Source organism: Eumetopias jubatus, unplaced genomic scaffold, assembly GCF_037043125.1.
Source record: "Eumetopias jubatus isolate StellerSeaLion01/CBP00866 unplaced genomic scaffold, mEumJub1_p1.0 scaffold_11, whole genome shotgun sequence".
NCBI lineage: Eukaryota > Metazoa > Chordata > Mammalia > Carnivora > Otariidae > Eumetopias > Eumetopias jubatus.
The window spans coordinates 105,538,348-105,546,586 of NW_028274817.1; the positions used below are offsets into that span (position 1 = coordinate 105,538,348).

Here is an 8,239-nt window from a genome sequence, read left to right on the forward strand (position 1 = left end):
AATATTTCTTACCAAGTCAGAGTGGATACCTGAATGACCAGTTTAATACTTTATGTATTTGGAAACATGTGTCCTGTGACTTTGGATATAGTTTTTCTTTATGTAATTCTTACTTTCAACAAATATCTCTCTTAAGACAAAATCTTTTTTTTTGTATTTAAACCACCTAAAAATATAAGAAGCCAGTTATCTATTGTTGCAGAGAGTAAAGTCATTTTTGTTTGAAATTGTCCTTTAAGGGGTGCCTGGGTGGCTCAGTCATTAAGCCTTCGGCTCAGGTCGTGATCCCAGGGTCCTGGGATCGAGCCCCGCATCAGGCACCCTGCTCGGAGGGAAGCCTGCTTCTCCCTCTCCCACTCCCCCTGCTTGTGTTCATGCTCTATCTCTCTCTCTGTCAAATAGACAAATTAAAAAAAAAAATCTTTAAAAAAAAAAAGGAATTGTGCTTTAAGAAAACGACTTACAGACCAACTGAATACATACTAAACCTGAAACCTAGACCAACATATTTTATGAGGATTCAGAAACAAAACAAAAGGGAGCTTTATAATTTTCCTTATAATAAGAAGAGAGGGGTGCCAGGGTGGCTCAGTCAGTTAAGTGTCTGCCTTCGGCTCAGGTCATGATGCCAGGGTCCTGGGATCAAGTTCCACATCAGGCTCCGTGCTCAGTGGGGAGTCTGCTTCTCCCTCTACCCTTCCCCCCTGCTTGTGATCTCTCTCTCTTTGTCTCAAATAAATGAAATGAAATCTTAAAAAAAAAAGAATAAGAAGAGAAGAATCCCACAGTCAATGAGAAAAATGGGAATTAGAATTGTAATTTTCCTTAGGCAAGCTAGAAAAACACTGAATGGAACAACCATACACCAACAAACTAGACAGCCTGGAAAAAATGGAAAAACTCTCAGCAACATACAACCTACCAAGACAGAAAAAAGAGATAATCTGAGCAGCCCAATTACCAGTAAGGAGATTGAATCAGTAATCAAAAAATCTCCCTACAAAGGAAAGCCCAGGACCACATGGCTTCGATGGTGGTGAATTTTAGCAAATATTTAAAAGAATTAATGCCAGTCTTTCTCAAACTCTTCCAAAAAACTGAAGAGTAGGTAACACTCCCAAACTCATTTTATGTGGTCAGCATTACCTTGACACCAAAGCCAGAAAAGGACACTACAAGAAAAGAGAACTACAGGCCAAGATCCCTGGTGAATATAGATGCAAAAATTCTCAATAAAATCCTAGCAAATTGAATTCAACAGCACATTAAAAGGATCATTCACCATGAGCAACTGGAATTTATCCCTCACATAAAAGGATAGTTCAACACATACAAATCAATAAATGTAAGACATCACATTAATAGAATTTAAAACCCCCCACATGATTATCTCAATAGATGCAGAAAAAGCATTTAACAAAATTTAACAACAGTTCATGATAAAAACTCTTAACAAATTAGGTATAGAAGGAACATACCTCAATATGACAAAGGCCATATATGATACGTCCACAGCTAACATCATACTTGCTGATGGAAGGTTGAAAGCTGTTCCTCTCAGGGAGCCTGCATGGCTCAGTTGGTTAAACACCTGGCTCTTCGTTTTCAGCTCAGGTCATGATCTCAGGGTCTTGAGATCAAGCCCTGTGTTGGGCTCTGCACTCAGTGGGGAGTCTGCTTGCTTGAGATTCTCTCTCTCCCCCTCCCTCTGCCCCTGCCCCTGCTCTGTCTCAAATAAATAAATAAATCCTTTTTAAAAAATAAAGAAAGTTGTTCCTCTAAGGTCAAGAACAAGACAACAGTGCCCACCCTCACTCTTCATATTAAACAAAATACTGAAAGTCCTAGCCAGAGCATTCACTCAAGAAAAAGAAATAACAGTCATCAGAACTGCAAAGGAGGAAATAAAATTGACTCTGTTTGCAGACGGCATGATGTTATACAAAGAAAATTCTAAAGAGTCCACCAAAAAACTATTAGATCTAATCAGCAAATATAAAGAAAAAAATACTGATTAGAAAATTTTAAACTAGGGTAAGAATCATTAACAAATCAAACACCTACTGTACTATGTCCTTGATACTTAAATCATCTCATTTAATCTTCAAAAGAACTCTGGATTGATTGTGTTGTTAATTTCACAGTTTGCAAATTATAAAACGGAGGCACAAGTATTAAATAACTTTCTATGCTCTGTACCCTACACAAGGTTCCTTAATGCTACTTGGTGGCTTTAAAAAATGATGTATAGCCAAGGTAAGTAAATGCTAAAGCAACATCAGGACAACTAATGAGGAAGTCTCACTAACTGAATTGGAACATGTTTTCCTTTGACTAATTCAATATGGTAGAGGAAGTAATTACCAATACAAAAGTAAATCCAGGCCGTGCAGGGGTTTTGACTTCAAAATTAAGTAACTGATATACTATGTCTTTAAAACTAAACTAAGTAAATACTGTAGACTAAATGTTTATGTCATCCCCAAAATCTATGTTGAAACCCTTATCCCCAGTGTATTTGGACACGGGATCTTCAAGAGGTAATTAGGTCATGAAGGTAGAACCCTCAGGATGACAGCAGTGTCCTTATGAGACAGAAGAAAGCTTGCCTCCTCTCTCTTTCTCTCTCTTTTCTACCGTATGAGGACCTAGCAAGAAGATGACCATCTTCGAACCAGAAAGAGGGCTCTCACCAGAACTTGGCCATACTGGGACCCTGATCTTAGACTTCCTAGCCTCCAGAACTATGAAACTAAACAAACAACTTAAGAATATAAGGATGAAAATACATGTAAATTAATGCTCTTTTTAAAAAATATATATATTTATTTATTTAACAGAGAGAGACATAGTGAGAGAGGGAACACAAGCAGGGGGAGTGGGAGAGGGAGAAGCAGGCTTCCCGCCGAGCAGGGAGCCCAATGCGGGGCTCCATCCCAGGACCGTGGGACCATGACCTGAGCCGAAGGCAGATGCTTAACGACTGAGCCACCCAGACGCCCCTGTAAATTAATGCTCTAATTTTATTACATTGTCTGTCATTATATCTTTACTTTAAGAGCTTTAAGGAAAGTTCAGTTTAAAAAACATTTTTTAAGTCATAATATCTATGCCAAGATAATATTTCAAAATCTATTAATGTGCTTTTCTTTGAATATTTTCTTATGTTGCCAGAGTGCTCCATTCCTCAAGGAGTCCTATGTTATACCTAGAGAGTGCAAGAAAGTGTCATTGTTCACCTCTTGAAATCTAAAAGAGTTTCACAAAGCCAATTTTTAGAAATAAGAGTTCTGAAAACCAGGTTTTCATTTTTCAAGAGCCAAGCACTTGAGAGAGTAAAGTAGAAACCCCAGCTAGGTTAAAGATGGAACCTAAGCCAGTGGGGGCCTGTGACTAATTTCCAAAATTGAACTCTGAGACTATACAAGGTTCCATTTCTAAGGTCAAGATTGGATTGATTTGGAAAGGGGAAATGGTGCCCTCAAGCAGAGAATGTCACCTGTTTGTAGAAAACTTTCCACATGCCCCATTTGAGTACACAGGTGCTGTGAAGGTTAGTCGATAGCAGGGAACCAAAGATTGGCATAAGGATGGCCTCTAAACCAGAAATCATGGCAGGGATCAGGAATATCCAAAGTGGGTACTGCCCCATGTCCCAGTGCTATGCAGGAGCAGTTGTAGCTTTTATGGAAGTCAAGATCCAAAGACGAAGTGGCACAAGGCTTTTCACTGGGAAGCCACTGTGGAACAAATCTCAGACTGGTCACCCCTGTTGCCATAATAAGCTTCCCACTGTCTCAGATATGACCTTGGGAAACAACAGAGACCACAGTAACCTTAAAAGAGGCTCACATGTAAGTATAAGGGAATTAAAATGTAAAAGCAGAAATCAAGATAAGTTAGAGGTGAGGACAAGAAATTTAAGCAAAAGAAAGTAATTCCTTGATCGAAATTTACCTGGTATTCTTACAGGGCAGAACCAGTGAGATTAAGCAGGAGGAGACCAAGTTCAATGATTGAGAAGCGGTCATACATCATTCCTACAATTTTTTTTTTACTTGGTCACCTCTAGTTTAAGGTGGTCCATGAAATATATTTCCTACCATCTCCTCAGTATATTGCTCCTTAGAATTTCTAGAAATAATCTGCTTTTCTCAATTCTCAAAGTTGCCTTTAGGCAAAGAAGTCCAAGTTGAGGTTCACAAGTAAGCACAGAGCTTTACACAGATAATTGCTAGCGGGAATATTACATTCCCCCCTCCCAATTACAAGAAATAAGAACTAATGAGCAAAGTGAATTGTATTAAAGAAATGTATTTTATTTTATTTGTTTTTTAAAAGATTTTATTTTTAAGTAGTTTCTACACCAAATGTGGGCTCAAACTCACATCTGAGATCAGGAGTTGCATGCTCCACCAACTGAGCCAGCCAGGTGCCCCTAAAGAAATATATTTTTTAAATTCAATCAAAAAAGGAAACATCAAATTTAAAGGAAAAAAAAAATCAGAAATTGTCCGAGAAAACAACAGAGCAAATCAATACCTGAAAAAAGAGCTCTGCATCTTGGTGATCACATTTATTGAAAGGGTTGGAAAAAAATTAAAATGCCCTTTAGCTTAAGAATTTTTGAGTTATCTGCAAGTCACCTCATTTCAGAAGTGGAAGAATCCTTGGCCATTTCTTAATATTAAAATTTACACAGGTTTCTCTTTTGAATGTCTTCTACATTTAAAGAGGCAATCATACAAAATCTATATTCTATACACGAAAAATTCTTTGTTTCAGCTAACTCTTAATGGAGGGGTAACTAGTACAACACCATCTCCCTGGACAAAAGGTATCGGAATATTCTGTTTTGTTGATTTATATATCTTTTCCTCATCAATCTCTGTAGGAGACACAGTTTCCTCCACATCTCCCAATATCTTATTTAAATGCTGTTCATAAGCATGTAATCTGCCCTGAAGCTCTCTGTCATTTCTCATTTTCACATAAATACACTCATCCAAGCTGAGCCTGATGAGATCCAGGGGCTCTTCTACAGTGTTGGTAGTTTGTTGCTGGTCCTTGTCATCTGCCATGTTTCAAACCATGCTCCCTTTCCCAAAAAAATGTACTTTGAAATTTACATTTTTGTATCTGAGTCAATGCAACTACAAATCGGAAAACAACTACATTTAATATCAGTGTTAATCATATTGTAGTCGAGAATGGTTTTGCTTTACTTTTTAGGAATAGGGGAGCATGCACAATGTGATATTCTAGCACCATATATACCATAAATTTCCTATTATAAAAGCTTTATTGTTTCTAAAAATAAATGGTATAGAAAAAACTTATCTCGTGAACATTAAATAGTTTGATATTTATGAAATTTTATTGCTTCTTCCTAATCATGCAGGAATTTCAAAGTATCTTTAGATGGATAATCAATATACCAATAAAGAGAATAGATTATAACAGAGTAAAAATATTAGGTCAGAGAATTATATTACACAATAGTATTTTTATAAGGACCCAAAATATGTGAAACTAAACATCATATTTTTAGGGATAGAAACAAATATGACAAAACTATTCTTAAAAGGTAAAGGAATGAGGCCATTTGGTGACTTCTACTTCTGGACAAGAGAGCTGGAGCATTATTACCAACTTTCCTGTTGAGGACAATTAAAAGAATTGGATGAACTTTTAAAAATAAATTCCTCAGTGCATCAAACAGCTCATAATAGAATAAGAAATTACGAGACCAAGAGGTAGAGGAGGTTGCAAGAATCAAGAGAAGTTCAGCATTGAAAGTAATTTTTTTCCCTCAGGGCATCTGCTTCTTAGAAAGCAATAGCTATAAAACTAAACTAGTTTTTGTGGCCTTGTGGGGATAGAGAAGTAGTAGAGAGCAGAACACACAGATCACATAAATCTGAGAGCTACTGGAATTATCAGGGTATAAAATAACTATCCTTTCTTTAATATAAGAAAGGCTTGAAAATATATGTAGGAAACAAATAACTATAAACGTGACACAGCATATATGAAAACAAAACAGACTCACTGGAAGAGAAAAAGAATTAAAACCAAGAATTCAATGAATGTGTGTGACAACAGATTAACACAGTTTAAGAGAAAATTACTGAACTGGAAGCAAGTCAGAGAACATTTACAAAGAGAATTAGTTAAGTGAACGTAAGTCAGAAAATCACTCAGAATAAAACACTACGACACAAAAATCCAAAACAACAAAACAGATGATAAAAGTCATAGATGACACAGTAAGAAGCTATAATATATTGTTAGTATCAGTTAGAAAGAGAGGAGAGAAATAATGGGGAAGAGGCACTATTTGAAGAGATAATGGTTAAAACAGTTACCAAACTAATGACAGATACCACGCCACAGATTCAAGTAACCCAACAAATCTCCATCAGGATGAAATGCATGTGCATGCACACACACTCATTAGACACATAGTGAAACAGAAAAAAAAAAACAGAAAAATTCATAATGATCTAATAAAAGTAAGATAACCCTCAAAAGGGAAACAGACTTTAAATCGCAATGGAATTCAGAAGACAATAAAATGATGTGATCAGTTTACTTTTTTAAAAAGTAAATTAAATTCTATATCCATATCCAGGGAAGACATTTTTCCATAATTAAGTGTAAATAAGAACAGTTTGGGGGCACAAAGAAACAAAACAAAGCTAAAATTAGAATTTGCTCTCAGCAGACTCGGTCTCAAGAAAATACTAAATGTTGCTCATTAGAAGAAAATCTCTGAAAGGCAGAGATTCCTGAAGGAATGAAAAGAAACTGCACAAAAGTAATAATGTCCGATTTTAAAATATACAAAATTAAAATACACAATAAAGTCAAAAGATCATTTGATAATACTAAAGTATTCTAGGTTTTTTTCTTAATTGGGAGAAAGGTAAAGGTATTAATGAACATTCTATTACGGTAATATTTTTAAAGGCAAGAGAATAATAAATTAAGCATTGAGAACAGTAGTCACCTCTGAGAAGGCAGGATGAATATACAAAATGGGCCCACAACTAGAAGAAGATGCTGTCCTCTAGTTCTTACGTTGGATGATGTGTTCCTGGGTACTTATTTATTATCATGCTTTATTATTATGTATACATAAAGTACATAATATGGACCAAATGTATTTGGTAGTATGTACAAAATATTACATAATTACATTTAAAAATTACCTGACCAATAATTAGAAATTATATTTTATAAAATAATGGTCTGGCATACATAGAAGTGAATAAAAGAACTGAATTTGAGAAGTTTATCAACAATGTATATTATTTGTACACTTAAAAATCGAGCTTCTCATAATATTTTGAAGACTTTATGAGTGTAATTAATCCAATTTGTTCAATTATCCTTCCTCCAGTAGACTTGTATTCTTTGCCTGATTAGACATACATCAAAATGACTTTTTTTTTTCTTATTTCCTTTACGACACACAGTTCTGGAAAGTTATTACATACCATAAATACACAATTCTGGATTTATCTCTCACCAATCCTGCAAATTAGCACTAAGAAAAATCAGCAAATGTATGTCCTACCTCAGAATGAATGGATGCAGTGGTATGAATGTATTCTCATTTGTGAGCAGACACGCTCATTCCAAACAAATAAAGTTTCATCATTTTTATAAAAAATATGGACTAGTGGATTTTATGTCATGTTTATATCAAATTTAAGAGCCATTTATATGGAAGTTAATTTTCTTAATTTACTGTTATCAGTTTGATATAAAATTACATTTATTTGTTCCTATTTATAGTCATTTTGGGGTTGGCATTTTTATCCTTTTTATTTAATCTCATTTTTGGACATATATAAAATACTTATAGGGTTAAAAATATTTTATACTACATATGTACACAAACTAAAATGACAAACTCTACTATATAAATATTTGTGTGTATGTGTGTGTAGTACTTAGCTGATTTCAACAGTTTATTATAATATGTAGCAACTAATCCATGTGATTCTTAAAATAATTATTTTCTAGGTTTTCAGATAATCCTTTGTACACGATTTTGACCATAATCCTAATAAGAATCATAATCCCCTTACAAGTCACTTTAACATTTTATTGGGATATGCCAATATTTCATGTACCGACAATCACTTGGAATCTCAGTAATTCTGAATATTGTAGAAGACACAAAGATATTTGAAAAACCTTCTATGTTACAGAAACTACTTCACAAATA

At 34.9% G+C, this 8,239-nt stretch overlaps 1 pseudogene; it reads right to left on the reverse strand.

Annotated features, from left to right (window-relative positions):
* Positions 1-4,781: 4,781 nt before the first annotated feature.
* LOC114223618 (U6 snRNA-associated Sm-like protein LSm3 pseudogene) lies at positions 4,782-5,081 on the reverse strand (annotated as a pseudogene).
* Between the last annotated feature and the right edge of the window lie 3,158 nt (positions 5,082-8,239).